Raw genomic sequence first — 27563 nt, forward strand, 5'->3', positions numbered from 1 at the left:
TGATGATGGTGGTGGTAATAACAGGGCTGGAAGTAGTGGTAATGATGATAGTGGTGGTGGATATGATTGTGGTGTTGGTGGCAGGCATGGTAGTGTTGATAGTGGTGTTAGTGATGATGGTGGTGGTGGCAGTCAAAATCCATGGACTCCGCAGAAAAGGGAGACCACTGCCCTAGATCATGCCAAGCCCTCTCCTCTAAAGTACAAAGAAAGGACATGGGCATGGCATCCTTAGAAGAGAGCTGGTTATATAATGTTTCTCCAAACTCCTCCAGCAGCCAAGAGCCTCAGAGCTGTTGACACTTGCCCTCTCTCCTATGTTTGTTCTAAATCTGGTTCACTGTGGCTCAAGGGCTATTACTGATCCTAAGTTTAAAACCCAGTGCAAATGGAGGGTCCTTGTGAGTTTAACATATCACTCCCAAGGCTCGGCACAGTGCCTCGCCTACAATAGTCCCTTGATACACGTTTGTGAATAAACAAACCCTTCAGCAAGCTCTAGTTTTACTGGGGACCAGAAATATGCAGTTAGATTCAAAAGTATTTCCTGAAGCTCTCAGGGAGGGGTATCCTAATCTAGGAGTTGGGAAGCCTAGATCTCACCTAAGACAAAGATGCCCTCAGAGTCCTTCTAACCATAGAAACTGTGCCATGATCACATTATTCAAGGATGCAGAAATTGGCTGCTGAGTAAGCCTTTTGTGTGGCCTAGAAGAAAACAGATTTTGTGACGACTTACTACAGTAAAAAGTAACAGCTAATGTTTCTGATACTTTGCGATGTGCCATTTAAAAACTTTACACAAATTTACTTATTTGAACTCACAGCAACCTTAACATGCATGTGCTCTCACTCTCATCAGCCATCATCATCAGTTATTTCATGGAGGAAGAACTGTAGACAAGACACAGGAAGAACAAGCATGGTGCCCACAGTGTCACAGCTCGGCTAAGCCAGAGCTGGACAAATCCCAGGCAGTCTAGGCTGCCAATCACTGTGCAACCTGGCCCCTTGCCTTCTGATGTTTCCTATGAGCCTGGCCCTGCACTCTGTGCTTTTCCATGACTTGTTGCATTCCACGATGGCTTCAGTTCTATGCAATAGGTGTGCCATCGCAAGAGGTGTGCCATTGAGGTCTTGGGAGGAAGCAGTTGGCCTACTCAAAGACGTGTTGGGAGTCTGATAAGGTTTGCCTGTGTCCCCACCCAAATCTCATCTTGAATTGTAGCTCCCATGACTCCCACATGTTAGAGGGACCCAGTGGGAGATAGTTGTGAGAGGGACCCAGTGGGAGATAGTTGTGAGAGGGACCCAGTGGGAGATAGTTGATTCATGGGGCAATTTCCCCCATACTGTTCTCCTGGTAGTGAGTAAGTCTCATGAGATCTAGTGGTTTTATAAGAGGTTTCTGCTTTCACATGGCTCTCATTCTCCCTTGTCTGCCACCATGTAAGATGTGCCTTTCACCTTCCGCCATGATTGTGAGGCCTCCCCAGCCATGTGCAACTGTAAGTCCATTAAACTTCTTTCCTTTATAAATTACCCAGTCTCAGGTGCGTCTTTATCAGCAGCATGAAAATGGACTAATACAGAGTCCTAAAGAAAGAACCATTGATGTTGGTGAAACAGGCTAAGGAGATCCAAGGAATGGGGGGTCATGCCCAGGGCCCAGCTAGAGAGGGAAGCCAGTATGCCCCTAGGACTGAGTGGGTCAAGGAAGAGCTTGGAGACAGAGGGGATTATGGGAGAAGACCTTGACAGCCACCTCCTGGCCTGGAAGGAGACTGGACCAAATGTCCTCACCTCCCTCATCTTACCCTCTGAGCTCTGTTCGTACTCCATCTGTGCAAGCCAGAGCTAAGGTCCTCAGAGGCTGGCCTCCTAGTCAAGGCAGGTGGAGGAGAGAGGGTGGTCTGGAAAGTAAATGGACACCTTCCAGCACAATTGAGGCTAAGAAGTTGAGACTAAGAGAAGTTATGCAACTTGCCCAAGGACACAAGCTTGGAGGTGAGGAAGACAGATGGACTTCAGAATTCTTCCCATGGCTGCCTCTGGGCCTGAGCCACAGCGAGGAAGGCTTTTGTGTGTGTACATTAGTGTAAATGATCATCAGCCGGGCTGCCAGCAGCCTCCGCGGTGTTCTTATAATGGGATTTTAATTTGCGCCCCCCATCATCCTGCTGAGCTGAGAAGCGCTCCTGTTTGTCTGTTCTTGTTAAGCTGCTGCTTCAAAGCAGAAAACAGGAAACAGTCCCTCTGGTCCCCTTGCCATTCACATTTTCTGGGCCAAACCCCTCTTCCTCATGACCCCCAGCAGTTTCCACAAACGCTGCCATCCCGCCTGTAGCCAGAGAGGAGAAGATATACAGAGTGCATCTTTGGAAAGGGGAGAGGAGCTGGCCACAGCCCCGGGACACTGACTGAAGCCTGGCAAGCAAAAAAAGTAACTGTCTACCCCGAGCTGGGCTTTGGAGTCCAACAGAACCGGGTTCCCAATCTTTCCCATATCCGGAAGCACCGCCACGGTCACCCAACTGTTCAGGACAGAAGCTCAAGTGCTCACTCTTGACTCCTGTTTTTCTCAACCCTACTTCCAATCATCAGCAAGTCCTTTCCAGAGCAGCAATCCCACCACTTTTCTGACAGGCTGGGACTGACTTCCACTTCTTAAGACACTCTATTGTAAGTGAAATTCTCTTTTACAATGGGTATGCTCCTGCAAATGTGGGCTTGAACTTGGGCATTTTTGTCCATTGAACCCCAGCACACCATTGGCTTAACGAAGCTCTCGCTGAGGTTGGCTCCCCAGGGACTCTTAACATTTTTAACACTATCTCTACCACTGGAAGACTCTAGAATTTTCTACAAGGCATTTGTGCTGACCCACTCATGTTCCTGGTCATGGGTTGTTCCATGGGTTTTCCTCGACTACCGTGCCACGGATTGAGCTCCTAGGAGCAGTTCCTGGGGATGCCCTGTAGGCAGCTTCCCTTGGTGCTGATGGGGATGACTATGCTGGCCACCCTCCATTTCACTCCCCCATCGGCCCCTGCCTCCATCACCCTGCCAAGGCCAAGCTCTCTTCTCCCCTCTTCTCTGTGCCTTGGAAGGGTGACTTCTCCAGGCTGTGTCAGCTGGGCCCTTTTGTCTCCTGCCTTCTAATTGGGTTTGGCTGATCAGAGGCCCTGGCAGGAGACAGAGGGCGGGAGGAGGGAATGATGGGGGTACTGATTCCACCCTCTCCCTCCCTCCCTGCTGCTGTTCTGAGAGCAGCTGTTTCTACTAGGGTCATGGTTCCTGTGGGGTGGCCCCTTCTCCACAGCCCCAGGCTCTGATAGCTCCGTTTATTTTCCCTGTCCCTTTGGATGTAAAGGTGGCAAAGGCTCCCCACTCTTGATGGCCCCTGAATCCTACACCAGGGAAGCTGATTTTCCTTAACTTTTCTCACAACTCTATAAATGGCCTTTTCATTAAACTGCCTTTGCTGGAACCCTTCAAGGATGCCATCTACTTCCTGCCAGGACCCTGCCTGGCACAATGACACTCATGATGATGATGTTACCATGCTCTGAAGTTCAAAACCCTGATCCCAGCCCCCACCCCAAGCCCTGGGTAACTCACTTCTAGCCCCTGGGTAAGTTGGGAGGAAGACTAGATGCCTCTGAGAAGTGAGAATGCCAAGGTGGGGTGGGCACCCCAAGGGCAGGGCTTCTCCACCTCAGCACTGTTGGTATTTTGGGCTGGATCATTGTTGTTGGGGTGCCTGGGGCTGTCCTGTATATTGTAGGATATTTAGCACCATCTGTGGCCTCTACCTACTTGATGCCAGGAACACCCCTTCCCCATCACGATCATCTCCAGACATTGCCAACCATCTCCTGGTGGGGAGAGACCCCCCATCGGGTTGAAAATCCTGACCGCCAAAATGGTGGGGCATGAACTGAGGGCTAGCTGAGCTGGTTTGCTTCTTAGAAGAGGAGAAGCACAGAACAAGCAGCCCAGAAACCCAAGAAAGGGGTCCTCAGCAAGAGAGAGATTCCATGGTGGCTCCTCCGTGTGCCATTCTCGCCCCAGCAACTGGGTGGGGCCAAGGCTTGGCGAAACTCACCGGTCACCCTCAGCTCGATGCCCCGCTTGGCCCCGCTGCCTGAGCAGAGGGGTCCAAAAGGGACCACTTGTCTCCCTCCTGGCCCTCCCACCCCTCACCCACTCTCTCTTCCTCTCCCCTTACCCGCCTCAAAATGATTTTGGGAGGCAGCTGGCAGCAGGGGAGTACAGCTGCCGCTAAGTTATCCAAACGATTTATCTTAAGATTCATGCAGAATTCATTGTGTGGGGACCAGGGTGGGTTGCGCTTTAATATTCATGCAGATTTGGAAGAAATGTTAATCACGGGTTTGGGTAATTTGCACTTTTGCTTAATTCTCCTCCTCCCAGGCTCGGTTGGCCGCCCCCCTACCCCCCTCGCTCCTCTGCTCCTGGCTCCTGCGCTCTGGAGTTCTTCAGCCCACCGTGCAGCTGGGGTGAACTCAGAGGTTGTGGGGAGGGTGCTGACCTGCTGTTCCCCTGCTCAGGCTGGTCCCACAGCACCTCAGGGCGGGGAGGGGGAGACGGGGTGGGCAGCCACGGGAAGAGCTGCAGGAGCCTCTGGGACATCTTGACGGGAAATAGATAACCTGCTATAGCAACCAGATATGTGCAAATTAGCATTGATTATTCTCAAATTAACAGCTTGGGCATTTCAAACCCCAAACAGGGCCTCAGCTCTGCTCTGATCTTGCCCTCTCTCCCTCCCAGCTCCCAGCCCAGACTGTTTCCCTTCCCCACAACGACAACCATCTGGGCCCGATCAGGGTGAGAGGCAGGCTTCCTGGGGGAGGGGACCTGAGGGGTTTCCACCAGATCTCATGGCCTTCTTGCCCCTCACGTGGGCCTGGGGCCTGAGCACAGGACCCCAAAACAACTGGCACCTTCTGGCTCCCTCCCAGCCCTCAAACTCCTCACCCACACTCCCCTCCTCTCCAAGTGATTTTGGGAGGCAGCTGGCGGCAGGAGAGGGAGAGATTCTTCTGTAAATTTTCCCTGGTTCTGACTGCCCAGTATAGCCCAACTCCACCTCCCCAGCCCTAGTTTGGGAGTTGAAACCCCTGGAAGTCAGGGGTTTTGAACCAGGGGGAACTTTGCCCCCCAGAGATGTTTGGCAAGGCTTGAAGATGATCGTGACTGGAAAGGATTGCACTGGCATCAAGTGGGTAGAGGCCATGGATGCTGCTGAATATCATACAATGTACAGGACAGCCCGGCCACCCCAACAGCAAAGAATGATCCAGCCCAAAATATCGGAAGTGCTGCCACTGAGGAGCCCTGCCCCCACCTTGGCACCCTTGCTTTTCCTCAGAGGCATCTAGTCTTCCTCCCAACTTACCTGGGGGCTAGAAGTGTTACCCAGGGCCTGGGTATGAGCCCCACATACATGGAGAAGGGAGATTAGGACCCAAAGCCACGCCCCATGGGCATGTCTCTCACTCTCTTCCAAGTGAGGTGGAGACCACTGGAGGGGGCCCAGGAGCCTCAGCAGAAGAACACCGGAAAAGCCCTGAGCGCCCCAGGCAGAGGGCACAGTGCTCAGAAGGGGCTGCTCTCCCTACCCCCTTCTCCATTTCAAGATTAAGAAAAGCAGAGTCCAGAGAGGCAAAGCCACTAGTCCAAGATTCCATGGCTCATTAGTGGCAGAGGCAGGTCTGAGTTCAAGTTTGCCTGAGGCCCGATCAGATGGCTGCAGCATCAGGGTCCGTGCAGAAAACAGGCACCACTCTGAGTGTCTAAAAGGTGGAGATTTATGCAGGGGCTTGATTGCACAGATGAAGGAAGAACTGAGAAGGGGATAGGGAGGCAAGGTGGGAATCAGCAACAGTGGGAAACTGCTACCACCCCAGGCTGGAAAGGAGGAGAAGGCATCACTGGACCCCAAAGCCAGGTCCATCGTGGAAGCTGGTGGATCTAGCTAAAGAAAGCAAGAGCAATGATGAAATCCAGCAATGCTGGAAAGGCAGGGGAAAAATACTCCAGCTTCTGCCTCCTGCTTGCTCCCATTCCTGCCAGGACTCAATGGCCCAAACCAGTCAGGAACCAGCTGCCACGGTCAGCCCCCCGAGGTGCTAAGCAGAGCAGGAGGAGCATGGAAAATGGGCCCAGCAGGCAACTGACCAGCACAAGAACTTCCAACCCAACTGTTGTCCCCGTCCCTCCCCTAGGCCTTGCCTGGGACTTGGCAAGAGGAGGGTGGGGAAGAAGATCCAGGAGGAGAGGCAACACAAGACTGTCCTGTGCACCAGAGTCAGCAGAGACAGCGCAGCTGGGTTGGATAAAAAGGCAGCTAGGGGCTGGGGGTGTTGAGAGTTGGCTCTCTCTCCTCCAGGCCCATCCTCCCCCACAGCTGGGATCTGGTCGGCTTCCAACCCCAGCATCCGGTGTTACCTGCCACTGCCTATCAGCTTTCCCCCCACCATGCAGCTGCTTCTATCTGGGCCCAGAATAATAATCAGGAAGACACAGACACAGGGGAAGTGTGGCAGCAGCCCAGATGGCTGCCCCTCCCCCTACCACTCCCTTGCTATAAAGACTGAGTGTCCAAATCCCTGACGCCCACCCCTACTAGACACACACAGACACAACATACCAAAATGTCCCACAGTTAAAGTTCCCTGGGAAGGCTCTCAGACCAGACCATGTCAAGATGCAACAGAACGTCTATTAAAGCAGGAAATAAATGAGATGCTCATCGAAGCGGGGCAGGTAGAATAATCTTAGCCCTTTCCACATCTAGTAGAGGAGACCTCACGGCACCACAACTGGCCTTTTCCAAGAGGGAACCCCTTGAAAGCTGCAGGTGTACAGCAAGGAGGCCATCACCTGTTGCAGGTAAACTCTGACATGCCCTGAGAGCCCCAGGATTCAGAGGTCACTTGGAGTAGATGGTCCAAAGGTCACCCAGGATAGCTAGCCCAAAGCTGCACCTTAATACCATACCTGGCACATGGTGGGCATTTAGGAAAGTACTTTTGTCTGCTTAAATTGCTAGCCCTTCTTTGGGCTCTTTTGGGAGACCCCTCATGCACTACATGAGCTTCAGACACAATGGCCTGAGTGGTCCCTCCTGGTTACAGAGTGATCATGTGACATCATACATGTGATCATGTGATTGAACTGTCCTGGTGCCACATGCCCCAGGTCAGAGTGATTGGATCAGAGATAGGCGTGGAGTTCAAGCCAGCCAAGTAGTCTGTCCTGGGGCAAATCTATTGACCCTGTTGGAAAAATGAGACTTTGGCAGGTTCACAGATTTAAAGAAAGAATAAAGGAGAGAAAGAAAGAGAAGGAAGAAACACAATCTCATAATTTAGTATTAAAATATTTCTGTTGGGGAGAGATAGCATGGGGGAAAATGTCAGATATAGGTGAAGGGGAGGAAGGCAGCAAATCACACTGCCATGTGTGTTCCTATGCAACAATCTTGCATGTTCTTCACATGTACCCCGAAACCTAAAATGCAATAAAAAAATATTTATGTGTGTGAGGTAGAGGGGCTGGGAATTGCACTTTGCAAACTAAGAGATATGTCTATGAAATTATATATTGGGGGGCATTTAGATACAGGAAAAACTAAAATAGCTTAGCTTCTATTGAACTTTTTTTGTGTATGAGGTATGAGATGATATGAAGGGCCATTTGTAACTGTCTTTTAGAAAGTCATTTTATTGAGTCTGAATAAAATACGCATATTTGTAATAATACTATTTTGCATTGCAGTTGCTAGTGCTGGAAGAATGAGAGCCTGCACGGTCAGTGGTTATCCTACCTGTGCTGTGCAGAACCCTGTCATGAGAATGAATCCAAGTTGAAGTTCGAGGAGGAGAGAGACAAAAAGTCCTGATGACATTATCTGGACCCCTGGAAGCACTCATGCATAAAGTCAGTACAACTCTTGGACATTTCAGAGACATAGGCCAATGAATTCCCTAATTCAAGTTGTGTTTCTATTACTTGCAATAAAAAAGTCCCAATAAAGTAAATCAATGGACAAATGAACACAGAAGCCCAAGCCTTGAGAGACAAGAAAACAAACTTCAACTCCTGTTCCTGAGATTCAAAGTTAAAGAGACGTATGTGGATAAAGCAAGGTAGACCAGTGTGGATGTACACAAAGCTTAATGACTGAGAATAACAATGAGAACTCTTTGCTTTATAAAACTACGAGGTGAAAGGAGGAGCCTAGGCTATTGACTCAGCTCAATGATATGGGTTAAAGATTTGTGCAGAAGAGTAGATTTTACTAGAAGGTAAGGCTGATGTTGGAAGCTCCCCAGATCAAATCATCCTATCACTTGGTTGCACATTGGGAGTTATTGGCCAAGCATGAAAATCTGAACTGTAGGGGGCTGTGACCTCTATGCATTTAGATGGCACTGCTGTAGCCTGAGCTAGGATTGAGACCATGAAGCACCCGCCATTAATTTGTCAGTATCATTCACTGAGCTGTGCAGGCCCAGTCGCCAACAGCGACATCAAGTGGTAGTGGGAAGTAATGGCAGTGATGGACCAATGAGACTGTAGTTGTCAAGTCTCTGATGGAATAGGACCGTACCCCTTAGTGTAGAGTAAGCCTCTGAGATTCTTCGACAAATCCAGTGAGGGAGGCCGTGGGAAGGACATCCTGGATATTATCGGTATACTAGCAAACAACTGGAAAAAGGTAAGAGCTGTAATATGTTTGCCTCCCAAACTGGAAGATCAGGTCATATGTTTTCCAAAAGATCTTTAAGGTTAGAAGGTCAAGAGCTTAGAAATCTGATTCCAGCCTGTCATCATTCCAGCGTGTGACCTTGGGTGCATCACATTCACTTTTATTTCTTTATCAATATCCCTTCCCCGCTACACTGGAGAAAGAATGAGAAGAGCCAGGACTTCCCTTCCAGTGCACCCACAGATGACATGGACAAAGCTCTCTGAAGACCTCACTTGCATCAGGTGACAGTGGCTCCAGGCCAGCATCCTTCCTGCTACACAACACCCTCCATGCCCTAAAGCTATAGGAAGTCGTCAAGACAGCAGACCTGGAAGAAAGCATCCTCCTGCAGTGAGGAACGATGCCCAATGTGGGATTTGTATGCGGGCAGCCTTAGCATTGAGTTTAGGACAACCTCCTGCCAAGCACCACCCGCATCCCAGCCCGAGGCCAAAACACAAACCCAACACTCACTTCAGGGTCCTCTGCTCCTCTCCTCTGACACCTGCTTCTCCCTATAGAAAATGCACGTAGGGCAGGAACACCCATGGACCCCAGGATGCTGGACCACAGTGTGCAGGCAGGAGAATCCTCACTCTCAGAGTCAGAGGGTCTGAGCTAGAGGGAATCTCAGCAGTGTTCGCTAGGTACTTCAGTTTATAGACAAAGAAACAGGCCCAGCAAGGGGAGTGAGTCTAGAAAGCCCCAAGGGGATCAGTGGCTGTGTGGGCCAAGGCTGGGGCCCAGCTCACCTGTCTCCTAACCCCACACTCTTCCAGCATCCCCCTCCTCCCAGTGCCATATTATCTCAGACAGGCCTCTGGGTCTCTCAGCACAGCATGGCCAGCTCATGGGCACAGACGAGGCTGGTACAGGGCAAACAGGAGGCCTCTAAGCCCATCCCACCCCTGCCCTTCTGCCTGGGGCAGGGAGGTTCTGAGCCCACAGTAATCCCCTGAGCTTCCAAAGGCTTCAGAAGCTGCACAAGCTCTGTCCGGAAGAGTGTAGACTTAAGGCGGATTTGGGTTGAGCAGGAAGAAAGGGAGTGGAGGGGGCTGAGGCCCAGAGCTGTGCTCTGAGGGGATTGGCTGTGGACGCCAAGAACACCGCATGTCAAAGCCAGATCCGGGCTCAGACATAAGCCCCCTTCCCCTCCTTAGAGGGAAAATACACAAGCTGCTTTCAATGAAGGCTTTAAACAGAACGTGTCCAGGCGTTTCAATGTTCTCTTCCCAGAACAGGCCCCTCAATTCCGTCTTCCTGAGCTGGCAACCAAGGAAGGACACCTCTAACTTTGCCTGGAGATTGGAAGTCTGCCCCTTGCAATTTGCTCTGCGAGAGACAGTGCAGTGCAGTGGACAGGCTGAAGAGGCACACTTAGATTTGGGGGTGAGGCTGCCTCTGAGTGTGGCTCCGTCACTTAGTGACTGGGTGAGCTCAGGAAACTACTTTACGTCTTTGTCTCTGATCTCAATTTCTTCACCTATAAAGTAGCAAGGTAGCATTGCCTACTATATTAGTTTTCCATTGCTGCTGTAACACACTGTTGCAAATTTAATGGCTTGAAGCAACACAAATTTATGATCTCACAATTCCGTAGGTTAGAAGTCCGCCATAGGTCTCGTGGGGCTACAGGCAAGACATCAGCAGGGCTGCGTTCCTTCTGGAGGCTTTGGGGAAATCCTTTCCCTTGCTTTCTCCAGCTTCCAGAGGCCGCTCACATTCCTTGGCTCATGGTCCCTTACCTCTGGAGGTCTGCCTGGCCAGCAGCATAGCATCTCTCGGACCATCCTGTCATCCCGTCTTTCTCTGAACCCCCTCTTCCACCTTAAAGGCCCTCATGATCATACTGGGCACACCCAAGTTATAATAATAATAAACTCCCTAGCCCCAAATCCTTAATCACATCTTCAAAGTCTTTTTTTCTTTTTTTAGTTGGGGTCTCGCTCTGTCACCAGGCTGGAGTGTAGTCGTGCCATCTTGGCTCACAGCAACCTCCGCCTCCCAGGTGCAAGCAATTCTTCTGCCTCAGCCTCCAGACTAGCTGGGACTACAGGCGCAAGCCACCCATACCGAGCTAATTTTTGTGTCTTTAGTAGGGTTTCACCACGTTGGCCAGGATGGTCTCAATCTCTTGAGCTTGTGATCGCCCACCTCAGCCTCCAAAAGTGCTGGGATTACAGGTGCGAGCCACAGCGCCTGGCCCAAAGTCCCCTTTGCCATGTAGGGCTCCAGGGATTAGGATGTGGCTATATTTTGGGGGCAGGGAGTATAATTCTGCCTACTACATCCACATTTTAGTGATGCCGAACGGGTTTAAGTCAAGGATTGAGCATAATGCCTGGTACACAGAAACCACTTGATAAAGGGCAGCCGTATTCATGGACACGGCATGAAATTGTCCTAATTAGATATACATCATCTTGTGATGTCTTCGAAGGGCGGCTCCGCCTGCCTGTGACATACTGTGCCCCATCCCCTGCATACACATCACAGCCAGGCCAGCACGCATGTAGCACCCAGGCCACATATGACAGGCCTGCTGCCCACTGTCCCTCTGTATATAGCCTGCCTCTGGCACCAGCTCCAGATGCTGCTGTGTGTTTTGCTTAAGCTTAGGCATTTGCATCCTCTTGCAGTGCCACAGATGTTTGCACAGATGTTCATACGCTGACAGACACATGTGCACATACATGATCTGCCACTCAGGAACAGCAAAGTGCACACACACACACACACACACACACGCACACACCCTCATCCCATATAGGCATGTCCACATCTCCCCAGACCCCACTGACAGGCCCCTGCTCGAAGAGGGCACTGCCGCTTTTTCTGGCAGTCTGACAGATTAGGCTGCCCCCCTGTCCCCTGCAGCCTGCACTCAGCAGCCCCCTCCGTGTCTTGTCCTGGGTGTCAGCACCTCCCATTCCCGCCCCCAGAACCCCAGCTCCACTGATTGGCCTTGCAGCTCAGCAGCCGGAGATGTGCCTCAGCTGGAGGAAAACACTTGTAATTTATGGAGTGTCTGATTTTTAATCAGTTTTCTGTTCCTGTGCTGTAATTGTCCTAATTAGATATACATATTTTGATGAAGGTTTTTCCAAAATAAAAATTGTAATCGAATCTTGCTTGACATTCTTTACACCCACTCGCTCGGATCCACACTTCCACAGCAGCAGGCTCTGGAAAGCATGCATGCAGCTCGGGCATCTTCACATGCCTCCCCTGGACCACTGCAGGGGCTGTCCTGTGGACCTCATAGGCTGGAAGGCAGGCGCCCACTGGGCAGGGCAGTTTTCTTTGACCTGGGCCTCCAAGTGCCCCATCAGGGTGAGGCAGCCTTCTCCCTGTGGGTCTGGCCCCTCCAGGGCTTCTGGGGCAAGGCTTACACCTGGGGTAGGGCTCAGGACTGTCCTGCAATGAGGGACCCTCTCTCTGCCCATGCTTCTGCTCCCTGGGACCCCTCCACCAACCATGGAGAATTGATGCCAGCCCACAGGCCTCAAGGGCAAAGGCTGGCTTCTGTCATCCCCACTCTAATAAATAATAACAATTCCTGCCACTTAGGGAGCATCCACCATGTTCCAGGCACTGCATTTTATATACATTAGCCCTAATCTGCATGACAGCCCTCCGAGGGAATTTTTTCAGAGGAAGAAATCAAGACTTGGAGAGGGCAATTCACTTGCTCAAGGTCACATGGCAATAAACGAAAGGATTGCGGTCCTCTTTGCCAGAACACTGAGAGGCAATGGCTGCCTCCCTAACAAGACCCGGGAGGAGCTGCAGTCCAGCTGCTCCTCTTAGAGGGAGGACCCACAGGGCTGATCTCACCCCTGTTCCTCAGCATCAATCTGCAGATGACCTTGAATAGCTGATGAGGCACAATTCCTCCTGCTGGGTCTGTAGTACAGACCACACATGGGAAGTCTGGTGTCTGTCTACATGAGTCTCTCTAGGACCTGGAAACCAGGGTTCGGGTATCAGTGTGTGACCAAGAAGTCAGTCCTGAGACTGACTGGGAGGCTGTGGACTAGAGCTGGTTCCTAGGATCTTAGACTCCAAGAAGGGGCCTCACAGCAAACCTATCAGGAGAGCCAAGCTAAGAACTTTCTGTGCCGGTTCTTAAACTGTTGACCCTTACCTCCCAACCCTCCCGGTCAGACTCTGCCAACCACGGTTGTACTTTTCCTGATGCGCCCAGTTAGCTCCTGCCAGTAGGAGGCACTCGGGAAACAGAAAGGCAAGAAGAGGGGGAAGGACTTGTTCCTTTCCCTTTGCTTCGTGTCCCTCTCAGGGTTGCCCTGGCGATGGGTCTTCAATCTGGAGGTGGGGCTGGTTCCTTTGTCAGTAGTTGCTTCTAGTTTGCAGTGTGCTTTTCCCACACTTCAGAAGGTGCCTGATTGTGCCCTCTCAGAGATCCCAGCAGCAACTGGCACCTGCCCCCTTTCTGAAGAGCTCTGAGTTTCAGCTCCTAGTGGCCTCTCCACCAAGCTTCTGAAATCCCAACCTCTTCCCTTGTTCCCTCAGCCGTAGGGATGGTGGCTGCTTCTTGCAGTTGCTACCTCTGCAATTGCTCTGTAAGTCTCACAGAACTTTGGCAGTTCTGCCATACTCCAAGTCCTTCTATTAAATTCTCTCTGTTAAAATAACTGGTGTGGTTTCCGATGTTTTACTGCTCTACCCCCTGCACGGTGTCCAACTGGAAACTGGAAAAGGTGTGTTGAGAGGTGCCACAGCCACACCTGTGTGGGAGAGTATGGCCCCACTGACCCACAGAACTAGGCAAAAAATCCAACAGAGAATTGTGCTACCTCTAGTGCTCAATCAGCACACTAGGCTGAACTAATAACGGAGTAAATGAATGAATGGGCAAAAGAATTAATGAATACAATGAAAATGATCAACCATGGAGCAGTCTGTTCCAGACCCAGGCGTGGCACCTCCCTCTTACAGAGCCTAGCAGAGGCTAAAACCCTCTTACAGAGCCTAGCAGAGGCTAAAACCACTAAGACAATCTGGTTTGGTAATGGTTGAGATGAGAGGTCCAATTGTTCTCTGGGGTAACTTGACACAGACAGGGGGAGTAGCAGCAACACTGAATACCAACCGAGCCCACTGAGTGTAGTAATTAGGATAATTAATGCTAGCAACTGATCCAAAAATCTTCATGGTTTAATAAAACTGCTCAGTGGTTTATTTCTTACTCACATCAAGGTGAATGTAGGCGTTGCTGATCAATCAGTTCTTCTAGCAGACTCTCCTCCAAGTGGTGACTCAGGGATCCAGGATCTTTGGATCTTGAGGCTCTGCTGTCCCTAGGATATCCTGGATGTCCTCTGTTAGGAATTCTCTATATCCAGCTGAAAGATGAGAAAAGGAAGAAAACATTGAGAATCTCCCACCCAGTGCTCAACCACCTTGATCATTTCCATTCAAATTCCATTGGTGAGAACTAATTATATGGTCCTACTTAGATGCAAAAGGGATGGAAAATATAGTGCATGACTGAGCACCTATTTCCCAGAAATGGTGATACACTGTGGATGTGGAACACATTTTTGTTGGCCAACTATTTCTCTTCCCCTCAGGTATGGTATTAACTTGAAGTTGTGATATCAGAAATATGTTATACCTTGCCTTAGTCTGTTTTGTGTTGCTATAACAGAATGCCACAGACTGGGCAATGTATAAACAATAGAAATTTATTTGGCTAATAGTTCTGGAGGTTGGGAAGTCTAAGAGCATAGTGCTATCATCTGATGAGGGCCTTCTTGCCATGTCATCCCATGGCAGAAGGGGAAGGGCAAGAGAGTATGTGCAAATAAGAGCAAGAGAGAAATGGACCTAACTTATCCTTTTTATCAGGACCCTGCTCCCACAATGATACCATTAACCTATTCACAAGAGCAGTGCCCTCATGACCTAGTCACCTCTTAAAAGTCCTACCTCTCAACACTGTTGTATTGGGGATTGTGTTTCCAATAAATGAATTTGGAGGGTTGTGTTCAAATTTTAACATTCCACTCCTGCAAAATACATTCACTCTATTCTAATAGTCTCCAAAGTCTTAATTCATTCTAGCATCAACTCAAACATCCAGATCAAAGTCTCACCTAAATTAGATATGGTTGAGATGGAAGGCATGATTCATCTTAAAGCAAATTTCCTCCAGCTGTGAGCTGTGAAATCAATACAAGTTATCTACTTCTAAAATACAATGGTGGTGTAGGCACGGGATAGCTACTCTCATTCCAAAAGGGAGAAATAGGCAAGATGAGTGGAGCCGTAGGCTCCAAGTAAGTCCAAAAGCCAATGGAGAAAACAACGTTAAGTCTTAAGTCTTCTAAATAACCTTTCTTGACTCCATGTTCTGCCTTCTGGAAACACTGGGATGAAGACTGGGCCCCCAAGGCCTTGGGCAGCCCCACAACCGTGGTTTTACTGGGTTCAACTCACCCAGCAGCTCTCATGGGTTGGCATCTCATGCCAGCAGCTTTCTTGGTCTGATGCTGCAAGCTGGCTACTCTATAGTTCTTGGGTCTTGGGAATGGCCCCACTCTCATGGCTCCAATAGGCATTGCCCTAGTGGGGACTCTCTGTCATAGTTCTGACTTCATATTTGCACCTGGCATTGCCCTAGTATGGGCTTTCGTGGTGGCTCTGCCCCTGGTGACAGGTCTGTGGCTAGAGCCCTAGACTGTCCACAACATCTTTTAAAATCTAGGTAGAGAAAGTCATGCCCCCATAGCTCTTGTATTCTGTGCATGTGAATGTTGCCAAGACTCATAGCTTGTACTTTCCGGAGTGGTGGGTCAAGCTACATCTGGGCCTGCTTGAGCCAGGGCTGGGGTGGCTGAGGAGCTCTGCACCAGAATGTGGGGAACAGAAGCCCAAGGTGTCTCTGGGCAGCAAGCCCACAGAGGGGTACCTCAGATCCATCCCTCAAAATCATTCTGTCCTGCTAAAGCTCTCAGCCTGTCACGGGAGGAGTAGCCTCAAATATCTCTGAAATGCCTTTGGAGTCTGTTTTAGTCTGTTTTCTGTTACTATACCAGAACACCACAGACTATGTAAATTGTAAGCAAAAGAAGTTTATTTAGTTCTGGAGGCTGGGAAGCCCAAAAGCATGATGCTGGCATCAGGCAATGATCATCCTGTGGTAGGTAGATGGGTGGAAAGCAGAAGTTGGCACACAAGACAGAAAGAAATGGGCAAAACTTATCCCTTTATCAGGAGCCCACTCTGGCAACAACTAAACCACTCCTATAATAATGACATTTATCTATTCATGAGGAAAAAGCCCTCTTAATTACCTAATTACCTCTTAAAGTTCCTGCCACCCGATACTGTTTCATTGACAACTAAATTTCAATGTGACTTTTGAAGGAGACATTCAAACCATGATAGGTTCATTCTCCCACTGTCTTGGTGAATTCCTTCTCTCAGTACTGATCTCTTCTTAGTAAATGATCACTTAGCCACATCCTTAGTTTGCTCTCCTAAACACGATTTTTCATTCTTTACGTGGCCAGGCTGAAGATTTTTAAGATCTTTTCATTCTTCTTCTTTTCTGCTAATTATAAATTCCACACTCAAGTCATTTATTTCCTCTTGCATCTTACTGTATGTAGCTAAAAGCAGACAGCTTCTTCACTATTTTGCTTAAAAAATTTCTTCTGCCATATATCCTAATTCACCACTCTTAATTTTTGCCTCCCATTAAGCCCTCAGGCATGGACATAATTCAGCCAAGTTCTTTGCAACTTTATAACAAGAATAGCTTTTACTCCAGTTCGCGATAATACCTTCTTCCTCATTTCCATCTCAGACTCCATCAGAATGGCCTCTACCATCCGTATTTCTACCAACATTCTGTCACAACCACTTCAGTAATCTCTGAGAAGTTTCAGACTTTACCTGCATTTCTTCTCCTCTTCTGAGCCCTCTGCAAATCACTCTTAATGCTCCATTCCTGGCAATCTAGCCTTTTTCTAATCAATTTCTCTAGATGTTTCCAGCCTCTACTCATTACCCAGTTCCAAAGCTGCTTCCACATTTTCAAGTATTTGTTACAAAAAAAACAGTCTCACTTCTCAGTACTAATTTTCTGTCTTAGTCCATTTTGTGTTGCTATAACAGAAAACAACAGACTTGGAAATTCATAAACAATAGCTTCTTTGACTCATGATTCTGGAGGCCAAAAAGTTCAAGAGCATGATGTCGGCATTTTGTGAGGACCTTCTTACTGGATCATTCCATGGTAGTTGGTGGGAGGGCAAGACAGTGCACATGAGCAAGAGAGAAACAGAGAAAAGCATTTCATTTTACCAGGAGCCCACTCTTGGGATAAGGCCATTAATCCATTCACGAGAGCAGAATCCTCATGATCTAATTACCTCTTACAGGTCCTGCCTCTCAACGATGTCACATTGGGGATTATGTTTCCGATACATGAACTTTAAGGAATGCACTCAAACCATAGCAAACCGAGGTCTTTCATGGGAGGGACCACAAACTAGAGAATGGAGGCAGACATAAAGCTGTGTCCATTAAAGAGCTGAAATACAGTATGTTCATTCTACTTACTGGTCTGGGTACAAAAGAGGTCACCCATGCATACCAGAGGGGCCAAGTGGCCAGAAGGAAAGAGATCCGCACAAGTTTGCTGGGAAGGAATCATGTGAGAAACCAAACCCAGCCTGGTTACAGCAATATACGGGACACTGAGTTTAAGAAGAAGCATAAAAACTGTCTATCTTGTAATTCCAGGCTTTGAGCTGTTTTCAGTCTGCCTGATGAGACAAGGTTTGTGCCAGAGAAACAAGTGGAGCCTAATTCAAGACAGATGTGATCACCAGTCTCTGCAGGCATAAATCAAGTTTCATAAACGACTGAACTAGCACTTGGACCAACATTCCTGCTTAGTTTCAACCCAGTAGCATCATGCTAATCTGGTGATCTTAAGGCCTTTAAAAGATCTGGTTTTTACTAGAAGAACGGTACCCCATCTAAAAGTTACAACAAAGCTTTCTTCCCCTGAGAAAACCTAGCCAGCCCTTTGTGTAGGCTGACTATAGGGGGCATGTGCCCAGCATCATTTTCCTGACGGTTTCTTCTCCCTCACCCAATACTGAGCCTTCTTTAATCTAGGCAAGTGGTAAGTCCATGATCCAATAAAAATACTCCACAGTGATCAGTTAAAAGAAGACTCAAGTTGGTCCAATAACAATCCTTCCCTAGAATTAAAGATACTAAAAGACAAAATTTCTATTCCAACTGAGGTTGATAATCTTGGAGAATATGAATTTGGGCTACTTGTGGCCACGTTTCTCACCAGATGGAGAGATCATTTTCCAGAACGAAACCAAACAAAAGATGACAGGCAGAGGAGCAAGAGCTTTGGGTCCTCAGTCTCGTGCCTGAAGCCAGGTTCCTACCGCTGTCCCAGAATCCCTCGGAGCTCCGGGACCGATACGTTCCCCATTTGCTTAAGCTGATTAAGTTGGATTTCTACCACTTGCAAATAAGTGAGTCCTGATTCCTATGTTGGCTTCACAGTGCCATGCCCAGCATCTAATCTGCCCATCTCTATTTTCCTGCAGAAAAATGACTGTTGGACAGAAGCTCTTCTGAAAAGTACACATTCCTGGGCTTAACCCCAGACTCACTGATCCAGAATCTCTGGGGATGGGACCCAGGTATCTGTGTAATGCTACCAGAGATTTTGTTGCACATGCAGTGCCACGTTTGCTGCATGGGATCACCACATCCCATTGGCTGATTCCTGGAGTCAAACTCCCCTGGAAAATTTGGCTCTGGCCAGGTATCACACTTTAAGGTAAATACTAAAGGGTGCTATGGTTTTAATGTGTCCCTCGCAAAGTTTATGTGTTAGAAATTTAATCCCCTATACGACAGGGTTGGGAGGTGGGACATTTAAGAGTAAATTAGGAGTTGGGTACTATGGCTCATGCCTGCAATCCCAGCACTTTGGGAGGCCAAGGTGGGCGGATCACCTGAGGTCGGGAGTTCGAGACCAGCCTGGCCAACATAGAGAAACCATGTTGCTACCAAAAACACAAAATTAGCCGGGCATGGTGGTGCATGTCTATAATCCCAGCTACTCATGAGGCTGAGGTGAGAGAATTGCTTGAACCCAGGAGGCAGAGGTTGCGGCGAGCCGAAGTCATGCCATTGCACTCTAGCCCGGGCAGCAAGAGCAAAACTCCATCTCAAAAAAAAAAAAAAATAGAGTGGATTAGGTCATAAGGGCTCTGCCTTTGTGAATGGATTAACGTTGTTATCCCAGGAAAAGGTGAGTTATTGTGAGAGCAGACTTGTTATAAAAGTGAATTCACCTGCCACTTGCCCTCTTGCTTCCTCACACTCTCTTGCCTTTTCACCTTCCACCACGGGGTGATGCAACATAGAAGCTCTCACTAGATCCGGGGCCCATGACCTTGGACTCCCCAGCCTCCAAAACTGTAAGAAATAAATTTCTTTCCTTTCTAAATTACCCATCTGTGGTATTCTGTGATAGCAACACAAAATGGACTAAGACAGAGAGCATGACCAGGAGAAAAGCAGGTCAGTGAGGGCACTCGGGCTGTTCTTCTCTGATGTGTTTCTTCAGAAATCAGGGTGTTTAACCAGGGAAACAGCAAATCCACAAGGGATGGCCTGTCTTCAACAGTGTGAAAACTGTCATGTAAAAGAGGAATAGACTGACTTAGCGGTGTTCCAGAAGACAGACCTTCAACCAAGGGCATCCTGGTGCCCGATTTCAGCTAAACAAAGGGAAGAACTTTCCAGCAATTAGAGCTGCCCCTTGGTAGAAGGGCTGCCGCAGAAGGTAGTGAGCTGCCCGGCTTGGCCGTGTACAGACATCAGCGACTCGCCATCTGTCAGTTGCTCTGGCTGGGGCTGTTCCACTGGACAGAAGGCTGGACGAGCTGCCTTTTTCTTGCCAGGATGCTACAATTCTAGAACGTGGTCTGGGGACAAATGAGGCCGTGCATACCAGAGGGGCCAAGGGGCCAGAAGGGAAGAGATTCACACAGTTTTCAGGGAAGGACTCATGTGAAAAACCAGACTCAAGGTAGATCTTGGAGGGCACAGGTAACATTAATGACAGCACAGGCCAGCCCTGAAGTCAGGAAATTCTCCCCTTTTTGTAGCTTGGTTTGATTTTACTGTATAATCATGACTGTGAATCGTTTTTATAAAGGGGAGGAATCCCAGATATTTCCGTTTTGGAAAAAAATATAAAATCAATCAAACTGGCTAAAGCCCAATAATGAATATTCATGTCATTGAACATAAACAGGGAGAGAGAAGGAAGGGAAGTTGTGAATGAAGTCGCTTCCATGTGAAACACAAAAGTAGAGCACTGGAGCCGGGTGCTGTGACTGTAACCCCAGCACTTTGGGAGGCTGAGGAGGGAGGATTGCTTGAGGCTGGGAACTCAAGACCAGCCTGGGCAACAGAGGGAGACCCTATCTCCGATTGCTTGAGGCTGGGAACTCAAGACCAGCCTGGGCAACAGAGGGAGACCCTATCTCCACAAAAATGAATGAAAAGTAACGTTGTGGTCCAGGAGGCTCCACTCTTGTCTATCTCAGTGCTGCTCCCTTAGCCCTCAATGCCAGCGTGCCCAGGAGAACGTGAGTTAGGTCTCCACTCAGGGTTTCTCCACCTTTTTCATGCCCAGGCATTTGGAAACTTCTCTAAGTATGCCACTGTATTTCTGCAGCAGGGACAAGGGTGGAGGCCATGTACCATTATCAGCAACCAAGCAGGGGAAGGGAGAGGGACAGAGATGCTTGAAAGAGGACATCTGCCTCTCACTTTGCAGGGGAAGGAGAGAAGAGCCCATGCAGATAACGCTGCCCCCACGGCCGAGAGATAAGGATCGCAGTGGGGGAGACACAGCCCCGTGGAGACCTCAGAACTCAGAACTCTGGAACTAGCAAGTGGCAGAAACTGAACTCAACTGGCTTAAGCAAAAGGGGGATTTATTGGCTCTCGTGGCTAAGAGGATTCTGGGATAGCTCGCAGAATTAAAGACAAGACAGTGGGGGGCCAGGCGCGGTGGCTCACGCCTGTAATCCCAGAACTTTGGGAGGCCAAGGTGGGCGGATCACCTGAGATCGGGAGTTTGATACCAGCCTGACCAACAGTGAGAAACCCTGTCTCTACTAAACACACACACACATGCACACACACACAGACACACACACACACACAAATTAGCTGGGCATGGTGGAACATGCCTGTAGTCACAACTACTCGGGAGGCTGAGGCAGGAGAATCGCTTGAACCTGTGAGTCATAGTTGCAGTGAGCCAAGATTGCACCACCACACAGCAAAACTCTACCTCAAAAAAAAAAAAAAAAAAAAAAAAAATGTGGGCACCAGGACTTTGCAGCCAAGTCTCTCTGTGTCTACAACTCCATCCATGACTCCATCCATCTGTCTCCTCTCCCACACACCCATACCCACTTTTCCTCCGTGCTTGTCTCTGGTTGCAGACAGGCTGTCTTCCGTGCTGACAGAGACGGCCACCAGACACCTCACGTTCACACCTTCCCACTCCCGCATCCCCTGAGAAAACTTCCTGCTGGCGGGATCCATGGCCCAGTCTCCAAGGAAGGACTCTGATTGGCCCTGCTCTCATGCCCCCCCACTCGCCTCGGACTGATCGCCTTTGTCCGAGGAATGGACCCTGTGATTAGTCAGGTGTGGGTTCCATGCCTGTCCCTAGGGGCTCGGGAAGAGTGAGGGACCTTAATAGCAAACTCTATCGGGGTCTGGGGTCAGATGCATTAGGGGAGTGGGAGGGTGGTAAAGGAGGATTTTGGGGCAAAGAGGAGGGGCTGCTCACCTTCCCCAGGAAAGTTCTCGTGGGCTGACGGTCAGTGTGGGACTCCCTCCCTCGGGCCTGCTGACCCATGGGTGGGCGGCTCTGCCTTCAGTGTATGGAAGGGTCCAGGCAGGATTGGCTGAGGTAGCTCGCCCTGGTCCTCCGAGGATCATGCTCGGTGGGGTTCAGCCTCTGTAAACACACACACACTTGCATACTCACACCCACACAGGTGCACAATCACATACTCTCATACCGACCAGACACACCCTGACACACACAGACATGAGTACTCACACAGACACACACACACTGACAACTCATACCCTCACAAATGCACACTCACAGACACACACTGGTACTTAGACACATTTGCACACACAGACACACATTGACACACTGACGCAGATACACACTCAGATGCTCTCATGCTCACCACACACTGACACACTTATAGATATGCTTACACATTGACACACACACACATTGACACAGAAACATTTTCAAATATGCACATCACACTGACACAAACACACGCTCTCACAATTTACAGAACACACAGACACATTCATGCAGATGCACACTCGCAAATGTGATACATTCACAATTCACCCACACGTACTAACACTCACACTTTCACAATCTCATGCTCACTCACACAGACTACTCACACACACACTCACTTTCACACATTCACACGCTCTCACACTAACTCACACATTCACACTCACACACTCATGTATGCTCACACACACTCAGACTTGCACACATATTCACATTCACTCTCACATATTCTCTCTCACGTTTGCGCACTCACACATGCTAACACATGCTTACACATTCTCACACCTGCACACTCACACACATTCACACACTCACACTCTCACATATGGTCCTGCTCACACTCACACACATGTTCACACACATACATACACACACACTCCTCCATAACATAGTCCCTTTGAAGGTCCCCCCACTGCCTCCCACACAGGCCTTACTGAGAGCATGCAGGGGGTTTGCTACCCTGACTCCACAGGGGACACGGGGCCGCCTGGCTGCATCTCCCTCCTGGCTGGGAAGGTCTCACACTGTCCCCTCCACTCCCCTCCAGGCAGGTTCACCTTAGCCTGAGCACCCCAGTAAGATTCTGTCTTGTTTCTGAGGCCTCCAGAGGAAATGTTCATTCCCAAGGAAGGCAAGAAGAGAAAGAAGGTGTCATCGCTGAACTGCACGGGTAGCCAAGGGCACATCCTCACCGAAGGCGTCCCTGTCCCACCGCCCTGCCTTGGAATCCCAGACTGCAGTTGGAGCTGTGCACCCGCAGGCCATCTCTGCACCCTCTCTGAGTCCATCTCCCCCTCTGCTGGGTGGACATCAACATGCCTGCCTCAGAGAGTCACCCAGAGGACACCAGGAGAGACCAAGTGGCACCCAGCAGTGATCCCCGCTCAGGGACGGGTCGACGAGGTCTGCTCCCTTTCCCTACTGCAGAGGCCACAGCTGGGAGATGGTGGACTCCCACGTGAAATCAGAGAAGGGTGATCTCCAGGCAGGGTGTGCCTTGTTAGTTGCATGAACTGTCCTGGCTAAGGCAGGGAACCTCAGATCACCCCCACCCTCAAAGCTCACTCCCCGAAGAGTCCTAAAAGGAAAGTCATTCTGACTCCCATGCGTGGTTTGGAAACCCAGACATCAAAGCCCAGCACTGCCTGTGGGCTTTTCCTACCTCCTTCCTAGGCTCGGCTCTTCATCCACCCTTCCCTCCCCATGTCTGCACGACAGACAGACCGTGTGGTGCAGAAGCCTCTCTACCCAAGCAGGGAGGGTGAGGCCCCTATACCTTGGCTCTTCCCCCTCCTGGGATGCCCTTCCTCTTCACTCAATCAGCAAGACCCTTCCAACAGTCACCTTTGCCATGAAGCCCCTGCAAGCCACAGCCCCTCAACCCTGGTTCCTAACCACCCCCTCCGCACAACCCTGCCTGCCCCATTGCCTCCTGGCTGGATTTTAGGTGGAGGATCTAGCTTCAGGAGACCCAGGTCCTTGAGAGCACAGGCCTTGCACAGTGGACACACTGCTACGGCCAGGATTGGCTCAGTGGCAGGGCACATCTGGGGCCCCTTAGGACGGCACTAGAGAGGCCACGTTTCCTCATTTTCCCGGCAATTTGTCTGTTCTTGGTCTCTCTCCAAAACATCCACTTCTCCTTTCAGAGGGCACCTCTTTTCTGTTAGTTGATATTTATGGATAATAAGCCAAGTGCAGCAAAGCGGAGGTGAAATGTCTCTTAAAATAAGTACTCTCCCCAACACACTGGGCAATCCCTCCAGGCAGGATGGGCTTTGCTGGCAGCGCAGGAAGCGCAGGCAGGAGGCCTGGGAGCAGGAGGAAGAAGGGGCACGTGGGGACTCTGAGTGATGGAATGGGGCGGGGTAGGAGGAGGGGTGGACAGATCGCAGCATTTGGCACTGTCGTTCAAAAGTGGAAATGGAAGGCATCGCTTCTCAACCCCTCAGACTCCCATCGCAGCAGAGATGAAGCCGGTCATTTCAAAGGCTGGCTCTGGAGTGGCAAAGACAGACCGCGTGGTGCAGAAGCCTCTCTCCAAGCAGGCAGGGTGAGGAGTCAAGGTCACTGAAAGTCAGCAGAGCTCTGTCCATGAGTGTTGTGGCTGGGATGGTCCTAGGACATGAGGGGAGCCTGGGCCATGTGGCAGAGGCCCAGGACATGGATGGGGCTGTCCAGGTAAGCTGGGGCTCGTCGGAGGTCACCAAGCCCCTGTCTCACCTCCTAGTGGGACCACCTCACTATATCTATCCTCAGTTTCTTCTCAGGGAAACGGTCATTCAGTGGGGCGGGGCAGGGCACCACTGAGCTCCACACCTAAGGGATGGAAAAATAACTCCAGCTGCTAAATCTGTTCCCTCTCATGAGGACTGCAACCTTCTACTTCCAGAGGTGACCTCTCCTCTGTTCCAGATCCATGGGACCCAGTCCGTGCAGAGAGCTTCACCCCAACACATGTTCTCAGGCATGGCAGATAAACAGATATTCTGGAACACACACACATACACACATGCACAGGCATGTAGGCACACTCGCCGCTATGCATATATACACGTGCACACACGTGCATGCTCGTATATACATACACACACATGCATGCACACATGTACACACTGTCAAACTACGTATAGATCCAAAGCTCCGCTTGCACAGCCACACACAGAAACGAGACAATCCCACCCTTAGTTTCTACTATTAACTGCCAGAAAAGCTGGGGGTTAGATGCTAGGGACAGAACCAGAAAGCCAGACAAGGCTCTTCTTCACCCACCTAAATTGCCTCGGATCATTTCTCCAAGACCCACAGCCCAGCCTGTTCATGCTGCTGCCCGTCACTCTTGTAGGGGACACTCACGAAACCTGAGACTGCCAACCCCTTCCCCAAAGCCCACGGATAGAATATGGAAGGAAGGAAGGCTCTTAGACAAAGAGGTCAGGGTCAGCTTCTGCGTTTGGTCTCCCCAGCGGTAAAGGGGCAGTTCAGAGGCCACTGGGCCTGTCAGGCAGAGGAGAGGAGAGGAAGAGGGGACAGAAGGGGTGAGAAGTGAAGCGGGCAGGCGGCGGTGGCCAGCATCCTCTACGGCATGAACATCAGGTCGTGAAATGCAATCAGGGCTGCGTGTGCCTAACCTCCCTTCTTCTTCGGCTCCCCATGACTTGGCAGACTATTTGGAGGACGCTCCAAGCTCCATTAGTTTAGCATCCTTTGACCTTGAGGGTCTGCTACTGACCACATCCAACTGGCTGCCTGCCATATGGGCTGGGGCAAGTGGAGACCAGGATTCAGGCTTCCTCACTTTTCTGAAGACCAAGCTCTTGGCCGAACCAGTCGCCTGAGGGTCTCCATCTCCATCCCAGGCTATACAAGTGCCTCTTATGTATGGAGCCGGTGAGACCCCCTCTGCCCCCAGGCTCTATGGCACCAAGATGGCCTCAATCTCCTCCCTTGCCGAGTGGACTCCATATGGGAAAGGGCTGAACAGCTTCCAGCCTTTTCGGGAGTAGGTGTTTGATGAGAAATGTTGCATTCATGGATGGATGAATCAAGGCCCTGGAGGAGAAGCCTCTTCAGGCTCATCTCTTTTATTTTCTTCTTTTCTTCTCTTCCTGAAAGGCATATTCCCTCTCCTGCCTGCGGGCTCAGATGCTGCGTTCCCCCTGCTCACCACACTCCCCTCCACTGAGCAGGCTCCCACTGCTCCGGTGGACACACTCCGGTATTTGTTCTTTGCTTTCTTCTCGTGTCATTTCCTTTTCCTTGGGGCCACTCTGGGGAGGAGCTGAGATCAGGATTGGTGGAGGGGCGCTGCTGGTCCTTCCTCCCCCACACACGCCCCACCCCAGCCCGCAGCTGGATAGAGCAGCGCCTCGGGCTGGCCTTTGCTGTGTCCCGCTGCCATCCACGAGAGCCCCCAGGGCGGCTTCCTGCCCAGGACCCCAGGCTCTGCCCGAGGATCTCTACCTTCACCAACCCCCCTGCTTGTTTTTCTGCACATCCATACCATCCTGGCTGAGTCTAAGAACTGTCTGCAATGAAACGCATGTTAGAAGAGACAAGAGCCTTCCTCAAATGGTCAGACTGAGCCCCAGTCCCAGGGACAGAGAAGCGGGTAAGAGAAGTTCACCCCTGGGTCCTCTCAGCCAAAACCTTCTAGCACTGGAGGCAGGAGGAGGGGAAGACAGAGAAGAAGTGACCGTCTTCTTTTTCCCCAAAACCCGGTGCTGACTTGGGCTTCCCAGCACTGCCTCCCAGGACAGCAGCTCACCTTTCAGACCCTCCCCGCTACCACCTTCCCAGCCACCTAGAACCCTGCTCTAGATTAACCTTGGAAAGGAGCAGATAAGTAATTCGTTCAAGAGTGTGTATTACTAAAGTATGGATTACTCAATGAGACCATGATACTCTCACCCCAGATATGTCTGCCTGTGAAAGGGGCTGATGTTTTCGACCCAGGAAAGCAAATGGCTTCCATCTCCCATGCCAAGCCTAGCTGACCCCGGCTGCCTAGAGCACCCCAGGAAGACCAGGAGAAAGCCTTCCGAAGCCACCTCTGGGCTCAGTGAGAGAGAGCGCTCTGATCAACTGGTGATGTCTGCCATGGACACAGTATGGGGAGAGTCCTAGCAGATTCGCTTGGTATTTGACATTCCAGATTTCATTCAAAAGGACTTACATAGTGAAATGCAGAGCTGTAGCAAGTGGGCCCTTCTCTAAATTAGGCCAATGAGGGGAGCAAAGACTGGCTTGGCCAACCCTGGCTGTTTCTCCAGCTCCCCACCCACCACAGTCGGCTAAACTAAAATCAGAGAGAAGGAGAGAAGGATGCACTTCCACAGCCGCTGGCTCCCAAAACCCACGGGAGGCACACTGGAAAGATGGGCAGCGATGACGCAAGCAAGGCTGAAGTCTCTCTGGACCAGAACGCAGGTATGGACGAGTGGCCACGGAGGAATAACTCTTCCCTTCTGCGTTCAAGGTCAGGGCTGGATGAGCTATCCTTCTGATTTGATTCCTCCAGCTAGAACAGTGGTTCTCAGATATGGCTGCACATGGACTCACTTAGGAAGCCTTTCAAAGACACAGATGCCTGGGCTTCAGCCCCAGAAATGCTGGCTTAATAGGTCTGGGGTGCAGCCTGGGCTTAGAGACATGCTAACATCTACCCCATGTGATTCTAATCTTTCAGCCAAGGTTGAGGCCACTGGGCTGAAAGGCGTTTCGAGAAATCATTTAGGCCAGTGTTTCTGAAACTGTAATATACATTTAAATCACCTGGGATTGTGTTACAATGAAAATTCTCATTAGACCGGGGTGAAGGCCCAAGAGTCTTCATCTGTAACAAGC

The 27563-nt window shown here is 50.1% G+C and overlaps 1 long non-coding RNA gene across 1 annotated transcript in view; it reads right to left on the reverse strand.

Annotated features, from left to right (window-relative positions):
• The window catches only part of LOC141581733 (uncharacterized), a 34324-nt gene extending 14539 nt beyond the window's left edge, over positions 1–19785 (reverse strand). Inside the window, exons 1-2 of the long non-coding RNA XR_012514478.1 lie at positions 19690–19785; positions 14000–14151 (exon numbers count right to left, since the gene is read on the reverse strand). This is a non-coding gene — a long non-coding RNA (uncharacterized LOC141581733). The remainder of the gene's footprint in view (positions 1–13999; positions 14152–19689) is intronic.
• Between the last annotated feature and the right edge of the window lie 7778 nt (positions 19786–27563).

This window comes from Saimiri boliviensis, chromosome 17 (genome assembly GCF_048565385.1).
Source record: "Saimiri boliviensis isolate mSaiBol1 chromosome 17, mSaiBol1.pri, whole genome shotgun sequence".
Lineage (NCBI taxonomy): Eukaryota > Metazoa > Chordata > Mammalia > Primates > Cebidae > Saimiri > Saimiri boliviensis.